Source organism: Sus scrofa, chromosome 1 (assembly GCF_054392235.1).
Source record: "Sus scrofa isolate SSC_HxYL_T2T_F1_AM1 chromosome 1, Sscrofa_HxYL_maternal_Yorkshire_Landrace_v2.0, whole genome shotgun sequence".
NCBI classification, from domain to species: Eukaryota; Metazoa; Chordata; class Mammalia; order Artiodactyla; family Suidae; genus Sus; species Sus scrofa.
Genome location: NC_139383.1, coordinates 230,165,966 through 230,190,774, shown reverse-complemented (window position 1 = coordinate 230,190,774; position 24,809 = coordinate 230,165,966). Strand labels below are relative to the sequence as shown.

Here is a 24,809-nt window from a genome sequence, read left to right as displayed (position 1 = left end):
ATGATATCACTTATATCTGGAATCTAATATATGGCCCCAATTAACCTTACCACAGAAAAGAAAATTATGGACTTGGAGAATAGAGTTGCGGTTGCCAAGGGGGAGGCAGAGGGAGTGGGGTGGATTGGGCGCTTGGGGTTAATGGATGCCAACTATTGCCTTTGGAATGGCTTAGCAATGAGATCCTGCTTTGTAGCACTGGGAACTATGTCTAGTCACTTGTGATGGAGCATGATAATGTGAGAAAAATAGAATGTGTCCATGTATGTGTAACTGGGTCACCATGCTGTACAGTAGAAAAAAAATTGTATTTGGGAAATAATTTAAAAAATAAAATTAAAAAAAAACAATAGAAAAGATCAATGAAACTAAAAGCTGGTTTTTTGAAAAGATGGCTAAAATTGATAAACCTTTAGCCAGACTCATTAAGAAAAAAGGGAGAGGGCTCTGAAATCAGTAAAATTAGAAATGAAATAGGAGAAGTTATAATGGGCACAACAAAAATACAAAGGATCATAAGAGACCACTACAAGCAACTATATGCCAATAAAATGGATAACCTAGAGGAAATGGGCAAGTTCTTAGAAAGGTACAATCTTCTGAGACAATTAGGAAGAAATAGAAAACATGAACAACAGTCAATTACTAAAACTGAATATATCATTTAAGAATTTCCAACAAAAGTTCAGGTCCAGATAACTTCCCAGGCAACTTCTGCCAAATATTTAGAGAAGAGTTAACACATAACCTTCTAAAATTATTTCCAAAAATTACAGAGAAAGGAACACTTTTTAACTCCTTCTCATGAGGTCAGCAACACTCTGACTCCAAATCCAGCAAAAGATACCACACACATACAACACGTGAAAGTTATAGGACAATATCACTGATAAATATAGATGCAAACTTCTAGTAAACTAAATCCAATAATCCATTAAACAGATCATACACCATGATTAAGTGAGATTTATTCCAAGAATGCAAGGATTTTTCAATAATCACAAATCAATCAGTGTGATACAAATTAGGGGAGTTCCTATTGTGGCTCAGAGGGTTACAAAACAAAAACAGACTCACAGACTTAGAAAACAAACTTCTGGTTACCAAAGGGGAAACACGGGAGGAAGGAGGGATAAATTAGGGGTTTGCGATTAAGAGATACACACTACCATATATAAAGTAGATTACCAACAAGGACCTGCTATATATAGCACAGGGAACTATACTCAATATTTTGGGAGTTCCCGTCATGGCGCAGTGGTTAACGAATCCGACTAGGAACCATGAGGTTGCGGGTTCGGTCCCTGCCCTTGCTCAGTGGGTTAAGGATCTGGCGTTGCCGTGAGCTGTGGTGTAGGTTGCAGACGCGGCTCAGATCCCGCGTTGCTGTGGCTCTGGCGTAGGCCAGTGGCTACAGCTCCGATTCGACTCCTAGCCTGGGAACCTCCATATGCCGCAGGAGCGGCCCAAAGAAATAGCAAAAAGACAAAAAAAACAAACAAACAATATTTTGTACTTACCTTTGAGGGAAAAGAATTTGATGAAGTAGATATATATGTGTGTATAACTGAATCACTTTGCTGTCAGCCTGAAACTAACACAGCATCGCAAGCCAACAACACTTCAATAAAAAAAAAATTACTTTCCTGATAATTTTAATAACTGTCTGAGCTGGGCATATCAGTAAATTTTTCCTACAAAGAGACATTAATGAACATTTGAGCCCACAGTATTTTAATTCCATTTATGCTGTCAGTGTAGGGAAGATATAGGCACTGAGGGTTTTTTGGTTTTGTTTTTGCTACTTTAGCCTTGTAGTGATCAGACAAAAAAAGACTAGAAAAAGTTTCAGGTCTTTAACAAATATGTGAAGAACAAAATGTTGACTTAAAAGAAATGTCTCACAGTTGTCTACAATCTAAACGAAAAAATACTGGGGGGGGGGGAAATTTTGTTAAAATTTAATTTGATATATCCAGCCATGAATAAAAGCTGTTTTTCACACTTTGAAAGGCAGTGTGAAAGTCTGTTTTTTTTTTTTTCATTTTTTTGTTTGTTTTGTTTTGTTTTACATGTCAATCACCAAAAGGAGCTTAATTTTGGAGAATTCAGGTACAAGATGACCGCATCTTGTTAAATAAGAAATGAACTTGGTTATGTTCAAAGAAATAAAAATTAACAGTATTTTTTTTTAATTAGAATCCCTGCAGATCTAATTTACATTTGGTTTGGGGCTAATAAGCCATACCATAAAATAAAAAGAGATTTGAATCTAGTAGACTCCATTAATTGGGTGTTTTCTGACAATTCTCTAGTGCTACTCTTTGGGTAATCCCTACATACCTGTTGATTAGTCTACTGGTAATATGTGCTATGCACATTCGGGGATACAAATGAATGAGTTGACTCAAACCTTAATGAAAAATGAGACATGCATCTGACTTTCAAATAACACATTAGGCTTAACATAGCCTTGAATAGTGTGTGGCCAGCAGGTAGTAAGAATACCAATGTGCCTTTAAGAAAAATATTTGAAATATTGCAAACCATTCATTGTCATGAACCTCTTTTCTCTGCTCTATCTTCTGTTGTATTTGAGAAGCTTAGAGACAAAAAAAATAATACAAACCCACCAGCTTCCTGATTCCAATCAACAAAGGTACATTTTCACCTTCCTTGTAATGTGTCACTGCCTTTTAGGTTAAGATAAATTGACAGTACACAGGGAAATTGACTTAAAAACCAGCGCTGTGCTAAGCATGGGAAATATAACAATAAAATTCTTTTGGTTTCCCACAGAAGAATTTATAGCTTTCATAGTGTATGAATATGGTTTGGGAAAGTAAAGGTACTTGCAATACTCACATTCACCTGGGCAGCCAAGAAGATCTAGGTAATTTTCCTATTTTTCCTATTTGCTCTGCAGGTATGTGATACAAAACACATTGGAAAGGAGAGGGCTTACTGGGGAAGGTTGTATTTTTCAAAAACAGCCATGTTAGTATTTCCAGTCCTACATGTTCTTACAGAACTTTCTACTTGACTATCAAAAGATAAAATCTGTTTTTCCTCTCCTGGCACTTGGGCAATGTTTTGATTAAGAGAATTTGGAGAAAAAGTGATGCTCTGTGACTTGTAAGACTAGGTCATAAAAGTTGATAGAGCTTCCACCTGGCTCTCTTGGGATACTCACCTTTGGAACCCAACCACCATATTGTGGGGCAGCTTCATGAAATGGCCACATATAGGTGTCCCAGACACAGCTCCATGTTCATCCCAGCCAACAGTCAACCACCAGAGGTATGAGTGAGTGCACTTCAGACGATTCCACTCTTCAGCCTTCCAGTATTCCACCTCATGCCAAGTAGAGAAGAGACAAGATGTCCCTACCACACCAGAACTGCAAATCTGTGAGCAAATAAACACTGTCATTGTTTTAAGTGGCTGTTTTGGGGTGGTTTGTTCTGTAGCAACTAGAATACTTATTAAGGGTCTTGATTATGCTTAATCTTCTGTCAACAGTTATTCACTTTCCACTAGGAAAACAACAATTATTTAACAAAGATTCCATCCACAATGATTCATATATTGTGGTATCTGACTCTCCCATAATAACCACCTTTTATCTACCGTGCATTTGAGCACTGTTGGACTGGCACCATGTGAGAGCTACGCTTGTTCAACCTGGACAATGTGAAGTTTATTTAAAACTTAAAATTCAGGAGTTCCCATCGTGGTGCTGCGGAAATAAATCCAACTAGGAACCATGAGGTTGCAGGTTCGATCCCTGGCCTTGCTCAGTGGGTTAAGGATCTGGCATTGCCATGAGCTGTGTTATAGGTCACAGACGTGGCTTGGATCCTGTGTTGCTATGGATGGGGCATAGGCTAGCAGCTGTAGCTCCGATTGGACTCCTAGCCTGGGAACCTCGATATGCCATGGGTGTGGCTCTAGAAAAAGGCAAAAAGGCCAAAAAATAATAATAAAATTAAAACTATACATTTTTAGCCAAAAAAAGAAAAAAGCCCCCTTTACTTAGCTAACTTCCCCTCAATACCACATCTGTCTAATACAAAATCTAGTATGCATCCTTTCAGATACTTCTCTGCATCTCTATTTTTTTATACAAACACATAACACACACACACTTCTAAACATGTATCTTAGATATTTCCCCTATAGATTATGAGTTTCTTTATAGTATGTTGTCAAAGCAAGTCTATTGATTATAATTGTGATCAAGATATGAAGATGATGGTGATGACGGTTGCCATTTTTTGAGTTCTTACTGTGTCAAGTAATGCAGAACATGTATAGCTTGATACTGGCAATTACTAAAAATCAGGGTTTGGTTTCTGGAAAATCAATTGTTAAATTTACCAGCAAGAGCTATGTTTGTCTTTGTCTATTAATACACCTCCAGAACCTAGAACAGTATCTAGCACATGGAAGACTCTTGATAAATATTTTTGAATGAACAAATGAATGGATTTTTTTTTTGTCTTTTTTGTCTTTTTCTAGCGCCGCACCTGCAGCATGGAGGTTCCCAGGCTAGGGGTCTAGTTGGAGCTGTAGCCACTGGCCTATGCCACAGCAACGCAGGATCTAAGCCATGTCTGCAACCTTCACCATAGCTCACGGCAACACCGGATCCTTAAACCATTGAACAAGGCCAGGGATTGAATCCGCAACCTCATGGTTCCTGGTCGGATTTGTTAACCACTGAGCCACGAGAGGAACTCCAGGAATGGCTGTTTTAATCATAGACTTAAACAATATTCTATGTGACGTATTTCTGACACGAATGCAACCTTCCAGCTTTATGAATGAACACACTTTGTTTTCAGGTGTTTCTTTATATGGATAACTGAAGTAACCTCTCTTTGGGTCATGCATGACTAGAGCATGCAATTCACAGATAGGCACAGTTCCCCAATGGTCAACTGTTCATGCACAAATAAATTTAGACCTCATAACCAAAAAGTATAGTCCTTTCTTCCTTCATCCCTTTTTTTTAGGGCCACATGTGCAACATATGGAAGTTCCTAGCCTAGGGGTCGAATCAGAGCTATAGCTGCTGGCCTACACCACAGCACCAGCAACACAGGATCCAAGCAGCATCTGTGACCTGCACAATAGCTCACAACAATGCCAGATCCTTAACCCCGTGAGTGAGGCCAGGGACTGAACCTGCATCCTCATGGATACTAGTCAGCTTCATTACTGCTGAGCCACGAATGGAACTCCCTCTTTCATCCTTTTATATAGCTTATGTCATATTCAAATATTTTTCAGGAGTAACCTGATCAAGGAAAAAATAGTACTGTGGATCTACATGTATGGGCACAAGCACAAATGGGCATATATACATCTTTTTGGAGGAATCTACATATATAATAAATAACATCTTTAAACAGAACTAGTAGGAGGGCTGGTGGCAGATGGGGAAGGAAGTATAAGTAGTGAAACATAAAAACACAAATCCAGGCTTTACTCTCTATCAGAGAAAGAAAATCATACCTACAAGGCAGTTGTCTCAAAAATTAACCAACTACCCAGATAAATATAAGCAACTTAGGCATTTTAGACTTAAGAGACTCAAGGCAGTGGTAATGATCAGGTAGGGGACAGAGCATTCCCAGAGAGCAAAACTATGGACATTATTTAACCATCATAACATGTTCCAGGTTTCAGGTCACTGACAATAATTATGATTTGTAGAATGATAGGTGCCTACATGGCACTTCCCCAAACCCATCTCTCCCTAAAATACAAATGCTTTCCAAAGCAGATTTATCTTTTCAATTAACCTTCTTGCGGGCTCCAAGAAATTCTTTTGGAGATGAAGAATAGTAATATTAGTATTGGTTTACTCACCAATTATTCTTTAAGGGTGATCCCTTCTTATGATGGGCATTGAGGGCATTTAACTGAATTTTTTTTTCTTTCCTTTTTTTTTTTTTTTTTTTTTTTTTTTTGGTCAATTCCAGGAAACATGTGGAATCTCTGTTCTATTTCTCTGAAAAAAAAAAACTCATTAGGGTATTATAAATAATAGTGTGGCTTTTGTGAGAGTCATATATTATCACTGAAAAGTAAATATCCTGCGATTTCTTGCCTCTGAGAGCTATCAGTAATTTCCACCACTGAAAATGCAGTCGCCACTCTAGTAGCATTTCCCAAATCAAAGGCACTGGAAAAATGCAAAGTGAGGATAAAGCCATGTATTCTCCCTGTAGAAATCAAAGAGAATTAAATTAGAGGAATGTCTAAGAAAACTTGTAGCACGCCAAGGCTTTCTCAGCAAAATAAATTAACTTATAAAGAAATCTTAAAGAGTAGAAAAATCAAAGCAAGGCACACTGTGGAAGTCCAAGGGTGAGTCAATATTAGAAAAACCTATTAGTATAATTCACTAAATTATAAACTGAAAAAGAAAAACAGCTTTTTTATCCTCCTTATCCTGCCCCTCTTCCCTTTCTGACCAATTCAGTCCAAAAGCTAAGAGCTGGGGCCAAGAAGAAATGGACATGTGTTAGAACTTTACTGCTGTGGAAAGGGCAAATGCAGGGGCAACAGCAGTGATGGTAAATGGAAGACTGGTGTTACACAAGCGTTTTATCCCACAGGTAACTCTTACAAATAAAAGAAGTTAGGAGTTCCTGTCGTGGTGCAGTGGAAACAAATCCCACTAGGAACCATGAGGTTGCAGGTTCGATCCCTGGCCTCGCTCAGTGGGTTAAGGATTCAGCGTTGCCATGAGCTGTGGTGTAGGTCACAGGCACAGTTTGGATCTGGCATTGCTATAACTGTGGTGTAGGCCAGCAGCTGTAGCTCTGATGTGATGCCTATCCTGGGAACCTCCATATGCTGCAGGTGCAGCCCTGAAAAGACAAAAAAATAAAAAATAAAATAAGTCAGATTTCTTACTCTCAGCGGAGGAAAATGGGGAAAGGAAGAAAACTCGAGTAAACTTACAGAGTTGGACTGGAGTAAAGTATCAGCCTAAAGTCATGGTTTTTGATACATGGATAGATGGATGGACACAAATAATACAGAATATAACATAGACATAAATGTGTGTGTATGTACATAGAAACCTATACATATTCTCAAGTTGAAAGGGGTTTTGGGACAGTGAAACCCAAAATGTGATAAACATACCTTAGACACAAACTCAGTTTCTAAATATTTTCTCCTAAAAGGAACCAGGGCTTCTTGGGAAAATAGCTGATACTAGGGTTGGGGAAGGCAGAGTAAAAGAAGAACTGGAGTGTCCTCTTACACCAGAGAATAAGGAATCATTCACAGAATGAAGGCGAAATATTAAAGAACACATAGGCCAGTTTGAGGAACTCCCACTGGTCAAATCTGGGCTAATTTGACATCACAAAGGCCATTTTAGTAATGGATCATAACAGCAAAATAATTAAATATCAAAACATGAGTTCACACTAATATAATAAATGAATATACCTTTGATAAGGAATGGGATTTTTATACCCTTTCAGAGTAACTTGCCACAAAATAAAATTATTTAAAAGGGAAAGGAATAACTAGAGGAGAGAAACCAGACAGATAATACCTTAGTCAATTGGTCAAACTGAACATCATCAGTAATGGGACGAGTCAAAATCATGTACCACTCGATAAGATACATTGCGAGGAACACAATATCCTTTCTGTGCTATTTCCAGCCAAGATGCGTAACATGAATGTAATCATGACGAAATATCAGATGAACTAAAATTGAGGAACAATCTACCAAAGAACCAGCCTGTAATTCTCAAAAGTATCAAGGTCAATAAAGTCCAGAAAAGACTGAACAATTATTCCATACTGAAGGAGACAAAAGGAAGATGACAGGTAAGTGCATCATACAAGTCCTTTAACAACAGCTTTATGGAAATGTCATTCACGTCACATAAATTTCACCCTTTCAACGTATACACCAATGTTTTTTGACTATATTCTAGAAATGTGCAGCCATTACCACCATTTACGAATATATTTATCACCCAAAAACCACCCATGATCAGTCACCTCCATTCTCTCTCCCAACAGGCCCCAATCCCTGGGAAGCACTAATCTACCTTCAGTCTATGGATGTGCCTCTTCTGGGCCTTTCATATAGATGAAATCATATAATATATGATCTTTTGTGACTGGCTTCTTTCATTTAATGTAATGTTTTCAGGGTTCATCCATGACTTAACGTGTATAAACACATCATTCCTCTTTTTTTGGCTGAATAATATTCCATTGTAGGGACACACATTTTGTTTAACCATCAACTGATAGACATTTGAGGTGCTTCCATTTTTGGACTATTATAAATAATGCTCATATAACATTTGTGTATAATTTTTTGCATGGACAGCATGTGATTCTGAACTGGAGGTTATTGGAATGTGGCTGGGACATTTGGCAGAACTTGCATAGGACCTGTAGATTAGATGATAGTAATGTTTGCCATGTTTATTTCCTAGCTTGGGTGGTTGTATTTTGGTAATATAAGAGAATTATTCTTGTTTTAGATAGTGTCCACAAAAATATTTAGGATTGATGGGCATGGCATCAGCGACAAACTCTCAAATCATTTCAGAGAAAATTATTTGTACTGTACTCACAACTTTTTTCTAACTTTGCAGTTGTTTGAAAAGAGATAGAGACAGGGTACATGAGAGAGAGAGAGCACATTCATGTAAGTAGATGATAAAAATATTTTATATAATTCAGCGATATTTTTTAATTAAAAATTTCAAATATCTAAATAAATGACTATTTACTTAGCAAACATATATTTGCTTTGATACATAATTCAAACCAAACCCCGGTATCATGCTTAATAAAGAAACCTTAAGGTATTTCTAAAATCAGCAACAAAACAAGAATGCCCATTACCACTGCTATTATTTAGTATTGTTACTGAATTTCTAGCTAAAATAATAAGATTTTTCTTGGATGAAATTCAAAATAAACTTAAAACAATTCAAATGAATATGAATGTTTAGCAAGCTTACCAAGTAAATAACACATACAAACACAAAAAACATGACTTCTCTATAAGTCAAGAATAATCTGATGGAAAACATAATTCAAAACACATTCCAGTTATAATGAAATATAAAACAAAAACAAACTCGGAAAACTGTTTGGGATAAATATTCTTTTCAATAAAATAACCATAAGCCATCGTCATTGAAATAAAAATGACCTAATAGATAAATGAGCAACAGATATGAAAAGTTAATCCCTCCAAGAAAGAACTTAAGGAGTTGTCATCATGGCTCAGTGGTTAACGAACTTGAATAGTATCCATGAGGACACAAGTTCAATCCCTGGCCTCACTCAGTGGGTTAAAGATCTGGCGTTCCTGAAAGCTGTGGTATAGGTCGCAGATGTGACTCAGATCTGGCATTGCTGTGGCTGTGGCATAGGTCAGAGTCTACAGCTCCAATTAGACCCCTAGCCTGGGAACCTCCATGTGCCACAGGTGTGTCCCTTAAAAAAAAAAAAAAAAAAAAAAAGACAAAAATCCCAAAACAAAAAAAACCCCAAAACAAAAAGAATTTAAAATGGCAACAAAACAAACAAAAATTTTTACTCTCACTAGTTATTAAAATACAAAATCAAACAATAGGATACCATTTGTTTTGGTTCTTCAAACTGTCAAAAATTTTATGATTATGAGCTCAAGTGTGTAGAGGAATTGATATTCTTACTGTTGGTGATTATACATTCTTATTAGTACAGCATTCCTAGAGAACAGTATGACATATACAAACAAACTAAAATAGTTTAAATTTCTTATCTTTTAGCTCAGTAATTTTATTTCTATGCATTTACCTTAATCAAAATTGTACATGAAATTTAGCTTCATGGATATTACTTAAAGCATTGATTATAATGACAAAAAATCACAACCTAAACATCCAGCAGCAGGGCAATGGTTGAATAGTCTACAGAATTTTAATTTTTTTTTTCTTTTTAGGGCTGCACCTATAGCATATGGAAGTTCCCAGGCTAGAGGTCTTTGAATGAGAGCTGCAGCTGCCGGCCTACACCACAGCAACATGGGATCCGAGCAGTGTCTGTGAGGTATACTACAGCTCACAGCAATACCAGATCCTTAAACCACTGAGTGAGGCCAAGGATTGTACCTGCATCCTCATGGATGCTAGTTGGTTTCGTTAGTGCTGAGCCATGATGAAAACTCCTCAATATTATTATATATGTAGCTGATAAAAATGTCATATGAAACACATTCACAGAGGATAGCTCAATGCTTTTCAAAATGCCCTTTGATAATGCATGTGCATACCTATGAATAAAAATAATTGGTTTATATATATCAACATGTTAATAATGGTCATTTTGCTTGTTCACATTTTCCAAATATCTATTTCATAATCATAAAACAGGGCAACAGCTTTTTAAAAAAAAAAAAAAAACTCTACAAGTTATAGATGAGTCAATAGCAAACAGTGAGGAAAAAAACAGGGTTCTTTCTTATCAACCAAGTCCATTCTGAGGTCTCACATAGCTGCCAACCAACCAAGATTGAGCACTCTCTGGCAGAAATAGAGACTCAACAGCCAGGTAGATTATAATCCCATTTTACATTTTGATGTTTGGACAAAGCTTAGAACATTGTGTTCAGTTAGGAGAGGTATGCTTAAAGAACACTGTTTACTGGGAGAGTCCAGAGGGTTCTATGATTAACAGCTAAAGGAGAGGAAGATATTTAATCCACTGAAAAGAAGAGTTAAGGGGAAGATAAAAATGCTCTTCAAATTTCCAAATGGCTGTCATAAGAAAGAAAGATTAGATTCATTACCATAGTGGTTCTAAACATATTTCAAGGACCAATGCACAGAAATTTCCCAGATAGCACCTAGGGACAAAGCAAAACTGTTTCAACAATTAGACTCTCTCCACAAAGGAATAGGAGATGAGGCACACCAGAGGTCTTCCTGCAGAGGCTTCCAATGACTTCATCAGGGCTGTTGCAATGGAGATTCCAGCCCTGGAAAAGATTGTCCTAAACAGACTCTAAGATCCTGTAGCTCAAAGTGAGGTCTATGGACCAGTGGCACTGGCATCACCTAGAAGCTTGATAAAAAGTGCAGACCTGGAGTTCCCACTTCAGGACAGACTGTGGCACAGTGGGTTAGGAATCTGATTGCAGTGACTTGGGTTACTGCAGAGATGTGGGCTCAATCCCTGGCCCGGCATAGTAGGATCTGGTTTTGCCGCAGCTGTGGTGTAGATCACAGTTGAGGCTCAGATCACAGTTACAGCTACAGCTCAGGTTCAATCCCTGGCCCAGGAACTTCCATATGCCTCAAGTGCAGCCACAAAATAATAAAAAAAAAAAATGCATACCTAATGAATCGGAACCTTCACTTCCTCAAGATCCCATGTAATTCCTATGTACATTAAAGACTGAGAAACAGACATGGAAGATACTCTAACTGTCCAGCTTCTCCACTGACTTAGGTTTTCAGAGTCTCCTTTTGCTGGTCCTCTTCCATGTGCTCTTTCATGACCTATTAAGTACCCATGTAATAATTAGTTATTAAAGGCAGAAGACTTGAGGGCGATTTGTGATAGAATGAGTATAATATGCTTCCAGATTAATATCATCTAATGAAAGATTATATTCTTTATTGGTGGGAATTTACTGGAGAAGGAGTCCTACAAAAATCCATTGACAGGTAAGTAAATGAGTGAATGTAGTTGTGTGTGTATACTGTCTCTGAACCCAATGAATCAGAAAAAATTACAAGCTCTGACTTCCTGTCTGATTCTCACTCATTCCTCCTACACTCTAGGCAGCAACTATAGGCTTCCCATCCACCTTTAGGACCACCTGCAGATGGCAAGATGGCATTCTTCCTTCTGAGGAGCATACGTGTCTTCACTAGTCCTATCCTCTAGGACAGCCCTATTCTGGTGCAGACATAAACTTCTAACTCTCCACAGCTGATAGTCCAAAACTTCAAACAGTGTAACATAACCAGACCTCATGTATAAGACAAGAACCCAAGCATTTAATGACAACTGGATGTTGACTGATGGAAAAACCAGGCCTCATATCTCTGGTAGCTTCCTCTTTCAGTCCCCAAAGCACACTACTTTATGCTGTGGAATAACCAACTGCTTCCACTGCCCCACAAACACCATCTGTTCTGTGCCTTTCCTATTCCCTCAACCTGGAATGCCCTTTAGGTCTGTCACTGCCTGGCTAACCTCTGCTCATCTTTTAAGACTCAGCTCAGGATGCATCTGCTCCTCCAGGCAGCCTTCTTTCAACTCCAGGCTGCATGAGATGCCTCCCCCCTGCACCCTGTTTTAACTTGCCTGTATCGTCATAGACCAGTGCTATCCAACAAAAATCTAACGGAAGCCACAAAAATTTAAATTTTCTAGTAGCAGAGTTTTTAAAAATCAAAAAGAAACAGGTGAAGTTAACTTTAACTATATTTTATTTAACCCAGCACATCCAGAATGGTAATCAGTATTAGATATTTTGCATTCCTTCATCATTTCAAGTCTTCAAAATCCACTGTGTGTTTCATATGTAGAGCACACCTCAATTCAGATCAGAAACATTCCAAGAGCTCAAAAGCTACTCATGACTAGTGGTAACTGTGCAGGACAGACAAGCCTTAAACTGAAATAATCTACTGATGGTTTTGCTTTCCCTATTGGGAGGCAAGCTGCTCAAGGACAAGGTCAATGTCTTACTTGGAGTTTCATCAGTGTTGCATCAGTGCCTGACATATATTGAGCACTCGGCAAATGTTTGCTAAACTAAATGGACCTTAAGGTGTTTTGAGAGAAGGTGGAACTTTTGCAGCTGCTAAAATGAAGCACAGCTTTATGTGTACTGATAATAATAAGGATGATATGAATAATAGCTAATATTTCTGTCTTTGACCTTGTTCTATGCCCTTTAAATGTATTATTTAGTCCTCCCCACAATCTCACGTACTATGCAGCATTATTACCTTCACGTTATAGATAAAGAACTTTTTATTTTCTTTTTAGGGACACACCTGCAGCATATGTAAGTTCCTGGGCTAGGGGCTGAAACAGGGCTGCAGCTGCTGGCCTATACCAGCTTGCGACAACGCCATATCCTTAACCCGTGGAGCAAGGCTAGGGATTGAATCCACATCCTCATGGATACTAGTCTGGTTCTTAACTCACTGAGCCACAACAGGAACTCCTAGATAAAGAAATCTGCCCCCAAATGATATGGCTACTAAGTGGAACAGTCAGAACTTACTGAAGTAGTTAAAGAAAAATAGCTACTTTGTTGTACAGCAGAAATTGTCATGACATTGTAAATCAATTATATGTTTAAAAAATAAAAAATAAAACCAGGTTTGCATCTGTGAGGATTTTTTTAAAGTACATGACAAATACAAACACCTCATAATAATTAAATAGTTGAAAATAAACTACAGTCACAGATGTTATAAGCCTACTCTGATAGGTAAACCTACTCTAGAATCTCCTTTCCCAACCTCGCCAGCATTTTTTCTGGGACTTTGTCATCTGCTGAGTTTTACCTCATACAGGTGTACCTCTTTCCAAGTTTTTGAACCAACTGCTTCTGGTCTGAAATTTAATATCTTTTACAGTTGCCTTCTAAGATACTTGCATTCTGCCTGTCTTATCAAAATGGCAGAGCTCTTCACAAATCACTCTAGTGAGTAGTCGTCTTTCTCAGCGCCTCATCTTCTCCCAGGATATGGGGAAAGAATGGGGCATAAACTGTTTTCCTCCACATGCTGCCCCCAGAGGACGCTTCAGTCTTGCTTACACGGCCTGGGGGGTGGGGATGGGGGGGGGTAACTAATCACTGCTAATGTGTGCTTTGTATAAGGGAACTGGGCTGAACTCTGTTTAAAAAAAATGATGCAGATTTCAATTTTTGTGTGTGTGTACAAAAATTCCATTATCTCTGAACCACGGGAACCAGAACCACATTTGGCAAAGGAAATAAATCTGGAGACACAAGGAAAGAATAGATTAGGAGAAGCCTTGAAAACAGGCAGCCACGTTTAGATTTGATGTGGTGGGAAATAAAGATCCCTGGAGGGTTTCTGAGCAAGGGAGTGATGTGATGAAAACAGTGATTAAGGAAGATGAAATGCAAGCGGGACAAATTAAAGGGAGGGACGTGGATCTGAGAGGAGGCAGCCATCTGGGCGCTGGGAGGCAGGGAGAGAAAGCCAGGGGACTGGGAAAAGGAATCACGATTCTGTGAATTAACATATGCCACCCTGAAGTCACTTCACTACCAAGTTACCACCAGTTTTTTATGCTCTTACTCTTTCGGCATGGCAAAAATAAACCCATGAGGAGCTGAATATTTTCATTAAAATGATAGTAAAATTTCATCTATGTGAATATAGTGGTTTGACTATATGTGTACCCTGCTGGGCAAATGAGCTTTACCAGGAACCTATGGAACAGTTTGCAGGGCAGAAATGGTGCTCAGAGAAAGTTATATTAGACCCTTATTCACAGAATAAACAAGCACAATGAAAACCAAATAATTTTTGTACAGAGAAAGACAAATAGCATATATCACTTATGTGTGGAATCTAAAAAATGATACAAATGAACTTATTTACAAAACAGACACAGACTCACAGACATAGAAAATAAACTTATGATTATCGAAGGGGATAGCTCAGGGAGTGGGGGTTGTGCTTGGGAGGGATAAATTAGGAGTTTGTGACTAACAGATACACACTACTATATATATAACAGATAAACAACAAGGATCTACAGGATAGCACAGGGAACTATATTCAATAATACTGTACAGCAAAGGAAACGATGCCCCATCTCTTGGGGTAGAACAAGATGGAAGATGGTATGAGAAAAAATGTGTGTGTGTGTGTGTGTGTGTGTACTGGGTCACTATGCTACACAACAGAAATTGACAGGACGTTGTGAATTAACTACATTCTAATAAAAATATCTTGTGATAATCTATAAAGACTCTGAGAATGAATATACATGTATATAACTGAACCACTTTGCTGTATACCTGAAACTAACACAACACTGCAAATCAACTAACCTTCAATTTAAAAAAAAAAGTGTTTTTAAAGCAGCCTCATGTGGATGAAGCCCACAGGACAGCCCATGAGTATCCCTAACTTGTTGCCCTAAAGGATTCTAAAAGCATTCTTTCCAAGTCAGATTCTACAGTGGCAGAAATCCACAAAGAACTTGGGTTAACCAACACTATTTGCCAATGCCCTATGCCCTAAGCCATCATGTTCTCTGAATTTGACCAAATTTTTTTTCTTTTTTTCTTTTTAGGGCCACACCTATGACATATGGAAGTTCCCAGGCTAGAGGCTGAATCAGAGCTACAGCTGGGGGCCTACACCACAGCCATAGTAACTTGGGATCTGAGCCACATCTTCAACCTACACCACAGCTCATGGGCAACGCCAGATCCTTAACCCACTGAGTGAGGCCAGGGACTGAACCTGCAACCCCATGGGTACTAGTAGGATTTGTTTCCACTGTGCCACAACAGGAACTCCTGGCTGCAATTCTAAATGGTCCAGAGACTCAAAAGTTATTTTCATTCAAGATTAGATCTGGAAAGAGCCTCACAGAATATCTAAACCTATAGTTTAACTTTAGTTTCCAGCTGCTCACAATGGAAATACAGTGGATAAATATTAAAATGGGCTCCTTGGCTGGGACTGTGGTGAAAGGCCCAGAATTCTACCTATTCATTCTCTTCACTGCCCTAACAACCCTCTCCGCCTGAATCTTACATATGATACTGAAGACCCTGAACCCTCCGCAGGACTCTGGGCTGAAAAGAATGCTGACTGTAAGACACTAAAATGTCCAGGGCTTTTGTTTTGTTTTGGCTTCTTGTGACAGATGAAAAAAATTGAAGCCTGGAAAGCTAAAGTGAGGCTTCCATTTCCAGCCATATAATGCACCAAATAGCCTGAAAAACAGTCTCCTAAAACCCCAAGAATGCTGGCTAAATGCAAATGTCCATTTAAATGCATCAAATGGACACACAGGGACATAAAGTCCTCAATTTGAAAACGAGTATAACCCATGACCTGGCAATTCAGTGTCTAGGTAAGTGCCCAACAACAGTGGAGACGCACCATGGAATCATTTTCGTAAATTACAAACAGGGCATTTTTGCATGGGTGAAATAGAACAGACCAAACTGGATTATAGCTGAATAGACAAGAGTATTATTCTGAGAAATTTTATTCCACATGTGTGTGTATACATATACAGACACACAGAAATGTAGCCCGTGTGTGTGCTGGGTTTCCATGCAAAGTGGAGCTTTAACTGTGAGGACAGACAACATTGTGAAAAAAATGTGATTTTTGAGAAGCTTTTGTATTAGTACATGAAATGAACAAGAATACTCATTGAAACATTGTTTATCATAGCACAAAATTAGAAACAATCTAATTATTCATCGACAGGAGAATGGAGCTAACTAGATAGATTGACAAATACATAGACAGACATCTGTTCACAAACCATTACAATACACAGCAGTTAAAATGAATGGACTAGAGCTTTGTTGCTGAAATCTAATGCTAAATGCAAAAAGAGCAAATTGCAGAATGATGCCCATCATATTTAAAGTTATATAAAGTTTTATTCAGAAGCCATCATTACACTGGATCTTACAGGGACCTAACCCTACACTTACAGAGGAGTCATTTAAATGCAGACCACAGTACGTCTTTAAATCCTATTTCAAAGGCAAAAATTAAAGAGTATGAAATGGTATAATAAAAGGGATTTGAAATGTCAAAAAATAAAGTTATTTCAAGTTTTAAAACATGCAAAGCAAGAGTATCTATTGTGGAAAGATATGCATGTATATAGAAGTGTGAAAGCATGCAAATTCAGGACAGTGTTAATCTCTGGAGCAGGAAGAAGGGAACTAGGATTAAGGAGGAATCCACAAAGAACTAAATTAGATCTGAAGCAAACTCGTCCAAATGTCAGGACTGCCTAGAACTCAATAGTGGCACACACAGTTCTGTTATTGTATTCTCCCTATTTTTTCCTGTTAATTGAAAAAAAAATTTTTTTGTGGAGTTCCCATTGTGGCTCATCGAATTAAGAATCCAACTAGTATCCATGAGAATCCAGCTTCGAACCCTGGCCTTGCTCAGTGGGTTAAGCATCTGGTGTTGCTGAGAGCTCGCACGTTGAAGATGAGGCTCAGATCTCGTGTTGCTGTGACTGTGGTGTAAGCTGGCAATTGCAGCTCTGATTTGACCCCTAGCCTGGGAACATCCATATGCTGTAGGTGAGACCATAAGAAGAAAAAAAGAATTTTTTTGTAAGTCACAGGCACTCACCAGAGACCAGACGGCTGATGGGTGGGGTCATCTGGAAGAAACCCAGGAAGGACTCTGATTTCCAATCCAGTCCTCTTTCCACATGGCTCCCAATTCGGGATCTGTTTGCAGATGAAGGATTTGCATCATTTTGGTGTAACTGCTAGGAACTTATTTTTACCTGAGTAATATTGTTCCCCACAGTCCACCAAGGCCACATCTGTTCTGGCCAGAAATAGCACAAAGCACACTTGCTCTGTGAGGCTGAGCTGTTGCTTCACAGTTTGTCACTTGGCTCTGTTTTCCAACTTTGCTCATGCATTGCAACAAAATGCTGAGCCACTGAAAGGTCAGTAGAGAGGTGATCTAACTGTGTGAAAAGTATGAGCTAAAGAGAGAGAGGAAGAGTGAGAAATGGGGGAGCTTTGTATGAAGAAATAGATAAATCCATACATAATGATAAAATTAAAGTCAGCACATTGCCGAGAAACCAGAAAACACACATAGGGTTTATTTTAGATGATGGAAACAACTTGAAATAGAAACATTCCATAGCCTGTAAGTGCAAATACACAATTTAATGGGAGAGGGTTTATTAACTTTTTTTCTAGTCTCTTTTAGGACAAAAGCAAGAAGACGAATGATACCTCGGCAACAACTGCAGAATCTTATGCAGAGAGATTTATTACACTTTGGAAAAGTTCAGGGCAGTGGCTTTTATCATTCGATCCTTTATACTCTTCAAGTTACATCAAAAGCAGCTCTTCCTTCTTTTTCTTCTTTAAGCATAACTTCTGGGTCAGCTTTAGCTTTTCAGGTGGGTGAGCCCAACTTTCCTGCTGCTGGAAAAGATAGCACAGAGAACTCTACCCAATATTCTGTGATAATCTATGTTGGAAGGGAATCTAAAAGAGAATGGAAAAAAAATTATAATAAAAAATTTAAAAATTTAAAAAATTTAAAGAATAAAAGAGAATGGATATGTGTATGTGTATCACTGAGTCACTTTGTTGTACAGCATAAATTGTCATAGTCTTGTAAATCAACTACATTTCAATAAAACTTTAAAAAAGAGAAAAAATAAAATAACTCTTGTAGCAGAGCACCCAAAACAGATCTTTCTCTGGAATCAGGCAAAAAACAGTATGTGATTATGTCTTTTAGAGACTTCTCACCCTGGACTGCCTACCTGTTTTCATGAGCTATGAATGTATTCTTTTTGTACTGCCAGAGAAAACTCAGATCTGGGACAGAATTCCCTCTGGTGTCTCAAGAGCAAATGCAGCAACAATTAACATTTACTGAACACTTAACTTTTCTAAATGCTTCATTCACTTGTCACCACTATCTCAGGAAGGCACTATTTTATAGATAAGAAAACTGAGGAAGTTCCCTGGTGGCTCAGTGGGTTAAGGATACAGTGTTGTCACAGTGCTGTGGTGCAGGTTCAGTCTCTGGCCTGAGAACTTCCTCATGCTGCAGGCACAGGAAAGAAAGAAAGAAAGAAAGAAAGAAAGAAAGAAAGAAAGGAAGAAAGGAAGGAAGGAAGGAAGGAAGGAAGGAAGGAAGGAAGGAAGGAAGGAAGGAAAAAGGAAGAAAGAGAGGAAAAAATAAAGAAAACTGAGATACTAAAGATTAAGCAATATTCCTCAGGTCACCCATAAAAAGTGATAGAGCCAGGATTTGAACCTAATCAGTTGTTTCTAACAGCCTGGGCTTCTACATGCCACGCTATATCCAGGAGGGTTTTTTTTTTTTTTTTTTTTTTTTTTTTTTGGTCTTTTTATGGCTGCACCCACAGCCTATGGAGGTGCCCAGGCTAGGCATCCTATAGGAGCTGTAACCACTGGCCTATGCCACAGCCACAGCCATGCCAGATCCAAGCTGAGTCTGAGACCTACACCACAGATCACGGCAACACCGGATCCTTAACACACCGAGTGAGGCCAGGGCTCGAACCTGCGTCCTCATGGATGCTAGTCAGATTCATTTCCACTGAGCCACAAAGGGAAATCCCAGGAGAGGGTATTTAAGATAAGTAACTGCTGTGTAGCACTGGGAACTATGTCTAGTCACTTATGATGGAGCAAGATAATATGAGAAAATAGCATATGTACATGTATATGTAACTGGGTCACCCTGCTGTACAGTAGAAAAAAAACTGTATTGGGGAAATAACAATTTTAAAAAGAATATTCGAGAGAACATAAAACCATCTTTAAAATGTTGTAAATAAAAACTATTCCTAATTTACAATAAATAAATAAATAAATAAATAAAATAAGTGGATGTATCAGCTTACATTCCCACCAACAGTGCAGCAGGGTTCCCTTTTCTCCTCACTCCCTCCAGCATTTGCTATCTGTGGACTTATGAATGATGGCCATTCTGACTGGTGTGAGGTAGTATCTCGTGGTAGTTTTGATTTGCATTTCTCTAATAATCAGGGATGTTGAGCATTTTTTCATAGGCTTGTTGGCCATCTGTACATCTTCCTTGGAGAAATGTCTATTCAGGTCTTCTGCCCATTTTTCAATGGGTTGTTGGCTTTTTCGCTATTGAGTTGTATAAGTTTCTGGTATATTCTAGAGATTAAGCCCTTGTCAGCTACATCGTTTGAAACTATTTTCTCCCATTCTGTAAGTTATCTTTTTGTTTTCTTTTTGATTTCCTTTGCTGTGCAAAAGCTTGTCAGTTTGATGAGGTCCCATTGGTTTATTTTTGCTTTTATTTCTGTTGTTTTGGGAGACTGAGTTGAGAAAACATTTGTAAGGTTGATGTCAGAGAATGTTTTGCCTATGTTCTCTTCTAAGAGTTTGATGGTGTCTTGTCTTATATTTAAGTCTTTCAGCCATTTTGAGTTTAGTTTTGTGCATGGTGTGAGTGTGTGTTCTAGTTTCATTGATTTTCATATGGTTCTCCAGGTTTCCCAGCAATACATGCTGAAAAGACTATCTTTTTCCCATTTTATGTTCTAAGGAGAACAGTATGGAGCTACTTTAGAAAACTATACATAGAACTACCATATGACCCAGCAATCCCACTCTTGGGCATATATCTGGACAAAACTTTCCTTAAAAAAGATGCATGCACCCACATGTTCATTGCAGCACTATTCATAATAGCCAAGACATGGAAACAACCCAAGTGTCCATCAACAGATGACTAGATTAGGAGGATGTGATATATATATATATATATATATATATATATATACACACACACACACACACATATACACAGTGGACTACTATTCAGCCATAAAAAAGAACAAAATAATGCCATTTGCAGCAACATGGATGGAACTAGAGACTCTCATACTAAGTGAAGTAAGTCAGAAAGAGAGGGAGTTCCCGTCATGGTGCAGTCCTTAACAAATCTGACTAGGAACAATGAGGTTGCAGGTTCGATCCCCGGCCTTGCTCAGTGGGTTGAGGATCTGGCATTGCTGTGAGCTGTGGTGTAGGTTGCAGATGCGGCTCGGATCCCGAGTTGCTGTGGCTCTGGTATAGGCCAGCGGCTACAGCTCTGACTGGACCCCTAGCCTGGGAACCTCCATGTGCCGTGGGAGTGGCCCTAGAAAAGGCAAAAAGACAAAAAAAAAAAAAAAAGAAAGAGAAAGACAAATGCTATATGATATCACTTATATCTGGAATCTAATATACAGCACAAGTGAAACTTTCCACAGAAAAGAAAATCATGAACTTCGAGAATAGACTTGTGGTTGCCAAGGGGACAGGGGAGGGAGTGGGATGGATTGGGAGCTTAATAGATACAGACTACTGCCTTTGGAATGGGTTGGTAATGAGATCCTGCTGTGTAGCACTGGGAACTCTGTCTAGTCACTTATAATGGAGCATGATAATGTGAGAAAAAAGAATGTATACATGTGTGTGTAACTGGGTCATCATGCTATACAGTAGAAAAATAAATAAATAAAAGGTAAAAATAAATAAATAAATAAAGTGAGTGGAGGCAGCTGTTGAAACAATAGCACCATGTTATGTTAGGAGTCATGGGGTCTCTGCTTCAGATACAAGGGCTATAAGAGGAAAGCATTCACAAGCTAGTGAAGGCGACAATGGTTTGTTCAAAATCAGAATCCTTCCCTTAGGGCTCACAGAAACCTAGAACATCTGCCTCAGGGCTTCTGGTATTCTACCTGACCTAAATCATGACTAATTTCTCTTATGCCCCTCAACTCCTAGAGAATGAAAGTGGAGATGGACTTAGAAATGATATAAAAGTCAGAAGGCTCAAGTTTGAGTTCAGTACTGCCACTTACTAACCACATGGATTAATTTTCCTTGTCTATAAAATGAGAAAAAGAGCACATGCGAAATAGGATAGTGAGGTAGAAGCACAGAGAACTATGATTATATGCATGCAGATGGCTGACCCAAGAGGTTTGTTTTCCTTTGTTCATAAGGCAAAGCAGCATCTGACAACAAAATGCTATAAACACCCATGAAAGACCAATATGGATCCCTAAAAGCCTCCTATTGTAGAATTAATATTAACCTTGGTCAAGTCATTTTTCTTTTTTTCTTTTTTTCCAATCTATGAGAGGTGGATATTAATTACCAAAGTGTCTTCCAACTCTGCTATTTTGTGATTCATCTCATCCCAGATTTCGGGGGAGTGAACCAAAGTTTTTAAATGGTAGTCTGGCTACTTCTGGGCCACCTTACCTTTCTAAGCTGAACACATTCATAGGGTCCCACCAATCTCACAGGACCCATAGGAAAATCTAACAGCTCTGAGATATAATTAACCGCCCCCAAGTTCAAGTGTTAAGGAGAACGGGATTCTGTACTGGAACTCGGTGGCTATCTGGTTTAGCAGGCAATCTGTTGGAAGTGGGGGTGGTGGCATTCCAATGCTTTTGTTCTGGGTAATGCCAGACACATAAGGAATGCAGGACAGGATGGCCTTTGAGGGAGCTTCCAGCCCTAGGATCTCATGTGACTGCTGCACGGATAAGTATCACTTGAAATGATGTTGGGTATGACCTGCCATATCAGGCTGGGAGCCAGGGCCAGGGGCCCTCCCAGACATTCTGCCTCTCTGCTTTGGCCTTCCTGCAGGGAGACATGTCAAATGTGGCAGGTGTAACTTGAGGGAGTGACTGGAGTGTGGTCCTAAAGCAGCTGTGTGCTCTGCTGGCCCCTTGGAATGGGGCTGACCCATTCCATGGAAGCCAGCCCCTCAGGAGCTGATATGATGTGAGTGAGAATGATGGGTCCATTCTCAAGTCAAAGTGCACAACTGGTCACTGATCACAGTCTATTACATAGTCCATCCCCCACCCAGCCATACCGCCTGTCAGCCTGAGGCAGACAATGGGATTGGTCACCTAAGCAACATGGAACCTCGTCAGTGACCCTGAGATGCATCATAAGGCCCGGGAGCTGAGTGGTCAGGACAGTTACAATGAGATGAGCATGGGTGGCCTCCTGAATGACCATGCGCCACCCATCCATTAACAATTTTGTGTCTCTAGCAGGCTGTGCTCATCCCTAAGGGCCTCTGCACTGGCTGCTCCCTTCTGAAAGCTTGGGCCCCAGCTCTCAGCACAACTGACTCCTTTCTGCAATTCAAGTTTCATTTCAAATATCAGTATTTTTTTTCATTTTCTGATAATTTATTGTTATGTTCCTTTTTTGCTTTAAAATTTTTTTTTTTTTTTTTTTTTTTTTTTTTTTTTTGCTATTTCTTGGGCCGCTCCTGCGGCATATGGAGGTTCCCAGGCTAGGGGTCAAATCGGAGCTGTAGCCACTGGCCTACGCCAGAGCCACAGCAACGTGGGATCCGAGCCGCGTCTGCAACCTACACCACAGCTCACAGCAACACCGGATCGTTAACCCACTGAGCAAGGGCAGGGACCGAACCCGCAACCTCATGGTTTCTAGTCAGATTCGTTAACCACTACGCCACAACGGGAACTCCTTAAAATTTTTTTATCTTCCATCATGTCCTATCCTAAGAGATTGGATATAGTTCCCTCTGCTGTACAGTAGGACCACTTTCTTAAGTCTCCCATGCATACACCCTCTCGAACTACCATAACACTCTGTTTCCTATTTCATATAGAACTTCTCAGTATCTGGAATGACTCTGTTAATTTGTTTCTGGTTTATTGCACATTTTCCATTTAGAAAGTTAACTTCATGAGAACCAACATCTCCTCCGTCTTTCCAATCTATTCCCAACGCCTAGAAAATTACCAAGCATTTAATAAGAGATTACTAAAAAAAACTAGTAAAATTAATTCATTGAGTTAACTCAGTCTAGGACAGGTGTGTCCTGGCACAAAAAGGGCTCTCCTCTCTTTTTCAAGGCTCGAGGGTAGCTTGAATATCTCCCCATTTCTCCCCATTTCAACAGCTATCTTGTGTCCTCTGCCCCATGGAAGATCTGAGAATCACTCTCTGATCCATAAAGAGTGTTTCCTGACATCTATATTTATGCCACATAACTTTTTTGTGATTTAAAATTTTATTAATGTAGTTCATCCACATTAATAATTAGACTACAAGAGCAAGTGTGTATTATCATCTCAATAGCTACAGAACACATATTCAATAAAATCAGTAGCCATACAGAATATACCACAGAACTTCTTCACTGGGGAATGATTTTGTTTGCAAGTGACAACAGTAACAACCACCTATTCCATAATTTCAACAAACGAGTTATTTTTCTCAAGAACAAATTTGGGGGTGTTTGATCCACTGTCAGGGCGGCAATATTATGGCTCTCTCTCCTTTAAACACTCTACTCCTGGGATATGAATTTCATCTGGTGCTTTCATCACTTTACCTTATGACTGCTGTACCACCAGGAATCACATATGAATTCCCAAAAAGGGGAGAAGCGAAAGGAGAAAGAACCATGCCATGTGACTTTGTTGTTCCTTCTTCTTGGGAAAACAAAAGCTTTCCCAGAATCCATACCTAGCCCCCTTCTACTGACATCTTCTATATTAGCACTGGGTCACATGGCCACCCCTCAACCACTTTCTGACAAGGAGAAATTAGATTGTGACTAGTTTAGACTGTCACAATACATCCCCTGGGGCTGGAGAAAGGACACATTTTCCATGAGATCAAGGTGTTGCCACACTCTCCTGAACAAACAGATACATGGAACTAAATGGATTAGAGTGGGCACTTCTCATTTCAATTAGAGCTGAGACTCAGCGAAACTGAGTTAGAGGCAGATCCCTTGGGCCATCAAGCCCCTGAATTTTCTTAAGATTTGGCTGTTCCAAGTGTTTAAATTCCATCATATGCTCAAATATCTACTCAACATAAATATTTTTTCTTAAGCTGGCTCAAAGATACTTTCCATATTTACAGAGCATTTACTACCAGCATCCTGCCTGGCCACGCAGGCTGTGCAGCCTGGGTGCTGTAGGATGTC

At 39.1% G+C, this 24,809-nt stretch overlaps 1 long non-coding RNA gene across 7 annotated transcripts in view; it reads right to left on the bottom strand.

Annotated features, from left to right (window-relative positions):
* Positions 1-24,809, bottom strand: part of LOC100737021 (uncharacterized) — a 171,855-nt gene that overhangs the window by 29,312 nt on the left and 117,734 nt on the right. For 4 of the 7 annotated variants that reach the window (XR_014822417.1, XR_014822415.1, XR_014822414.1 and 1 more), the window contains 4 exons: positions 18,032-18,289; positions 17,406-17,506; positions 5,878-6,019; positions 3,194-3,408 (listed from right to left, as the gene is read on the bottom strand). This is a non-coding gene — a long non-coding RNA (uncharacterized LOC100737021). Of the gene's footprint in view, positions 1-3,193; positions 3,409-5,877; positions 6,020-6,104; positions 6,234-16,245; positions 17,507-18,031; positions 18,290-24,809 lie in introns of those variants that run through there. The other 3 variants (XR_014822420.1, XR_014822421.1, XR_014822423.1) reach the window with 3 other exon arrangements.